Consider the following 2382-nt stretch of genomic DNA (forward strand, 5'->3'; position numbering starts at 1 on the left):
CGTCACATTGGCCGCAGTTCTGTCTGAAAAGGTTACATTTATCGTCTGCAAAGCTATGTCGCGTGCTGCGGTATGTAGAGACACTAAAAGCACCATAGTAGAACACAGATGAAGCTTCTAAGTTGATGTAATAGCCAGTATGAAGTAGTACAATTCAAGTTTTTGTTATCGATTATTGACTTTTTGCCCTTCTTTGGTACCTTGGACATGAGCTAGGAACTTAAGATTTTGCATGAAAGGATGATTAGCAGCCGCGTTGCACGGGAGAATGTGAAAAGTGTTCATATGTTATATAAAGCTGAGAAATCCGTCCGTATTCGTCATTTGTTATCGAATCGACTTAAAGCCAGATCGTCACATTGGCCGCTCTTCTGTCTGAAAGGGTTGTACTTATCGTCTGCAAAGCTAAGTCGTGTAATGCGGTATGCAGAGACACTAAAAGCACAATAGTAGAACACAGATGAAGCTTCTAAGTTGATGTAATAGCCAGTAAGAAGTATTACAATTCAAGTTTTTGGTATCGATTATTGACTTTTTACCCTTCTTTGGTGCCTTGGACATGACCTAGGAACTTAAGATTTTGCATGAAAGTAGGACTAGCAGATGCGATGCGCGGGAGAATGTGAAAAGTGTTCATATGTAGTAAAAGCCTAAGAAATCCGTCCGTTTTCGTCATTTGTTATCGAATCGACTTAAAGCCAGATCGTCACTTTGGCCGCGCTTCTCTCTGAAACGGTTGTACTTATCGTCTGCAAAGCTATGTAGCGTGCTGCGGTATGTGGAGACACTAAAAGCACAATAGTAGAACACAGATCAAGCTTCTAAGTTGATGTAATAGCCAGTAAGAATTAGTACAATTCAAGTTTTAGGTATCGATTATTGACTTTTTACCCTTCTTTGGTGCCTAGACATGAGCTAGGAACATAAGATTTTGCATGAAAGGAGGACTAGCAGCCGCGTTGCACGGGAGAATGTGAAAAGTGTTCATATGTAGTAAAAACCTGAGAAATCCGTCCGTTTTCGTCATTTGTTATCGAATCGACTTAAAGCAAGATCGTCACATTGGCCGCTCTTCTGTCTGAAACGATTATATTTTTCGCCTGCAAAGCTTTGTCGCGTGCTGCGGTATGCGGAGACACTAAAAGCACCATAGTAGAACACAGATGAAGCTTCTAAGTTGATGTAATAGCCAGTAAGAAGTAGTACAATTCAAGTTTTAGTTATCGATTATTGACTTTTTAACTGCCTTCGGTGCCTTGGACATGAGCTAGGACCGTAACATTTTGCATGAAAGGAGGACTAGAAGCCGAGTAGCACGGGAGAATGTGAAAAGTGTTCATTTGTAGTAAAAACCTGAGAAATCCGTCCGTTTTCGTCATTTGTTATAGAATCGACTTAAAGCCAGATCGTCACATTGGCCACTTTTCTCTCTGTAACGGTTACATTTATCGTCTGCAAAGCTATGTCGCGTGCTGCGGTATGTGGAGACACTAAAAGCACCATAGTAGAACACAGATGAAGCTCCTAAGTTGATGTAAAAGGCCAGTAAGAAGTAGTACAATTCAAGTTTTAGGTATCGATTATTAACTTTTTACCCTTCTTTGGTGCTTTGAACAGGAGCTAGGAACTTAAGATTTTGTATGAAAGGAGGACTAGCAGTAGCGTTGCACTGAAGAATGTGAAAAGTGTTCATATGTAGTAAAAACCTGAGAAATCCGTTCGTTTTCGTCATTTGTTATCGAAAAGACTTAAAGCCAGATCGTCACATTGACCGCAGTTTTGTCTGAAACGGTTACATTTATCGTCTGCAAAGCTATGTCGCGTGCTGCGGTATGTAGAGACACTAAAAGCACCATAGTAGAACGCAGATGATTCTTCTAAGTTGATGTAATAGCTAGTATGAAGTAGTACAATTCAAGTTTTTGTTATCGATTATTGACTTTTTACCCTTCTTTGGTACCTTGGACATGAGCTAGGACCTTAAGTTTGTACATGAAAGGAGGACTAGCAGCCGAGTTGCACGGAAGAAAGTGAAAAGTGTTCATACGTATTAAAAACCTGAGAAATCCGTCCGTTTTCGTCGTTTGTTATCGAATAGACTTAAGGCCAGATCGTCACATTGGCCGCAGTTCTGTCTGAAAAGGTTACATTTATCGTCTGCAAAGCTATGTCGCGTGCTGCGGTATGTAGAGACACTAAAAGCACCATAGTAGAACACAGATGAAGCTTCTAAGTTGATGTAATAGCCAGTATGAAGTAGTACAATTCAAGTTTTTGTTATCGATTATTGACTTTTTGCCCTTCTTTGGTACCTTGGACATGAGCTAGGAACTTAAGATTTTGCATGAAAGGATGATTAGCAGCCGCGTTGCACGGGAGAAT

The sequence above is a fragment of the Schistocerca gregaria genome, unplaced genomic scaffold (genome assembly GCF_023897955.1).
Source record: "Schistocerca gregaria isolate iqSchGreg1 unplaced genomic scaffold, iqSchGreg1.2 ptg000467l, whole genome shotgun sequence".
Classification (NCBI taxonomy): domain Eukaryota; kingdom Metazoa; phylum Arthropoda; class Insecta; order Orthoptera; family Acrididae; genus Schistocerca; species Schistocerca gregaria.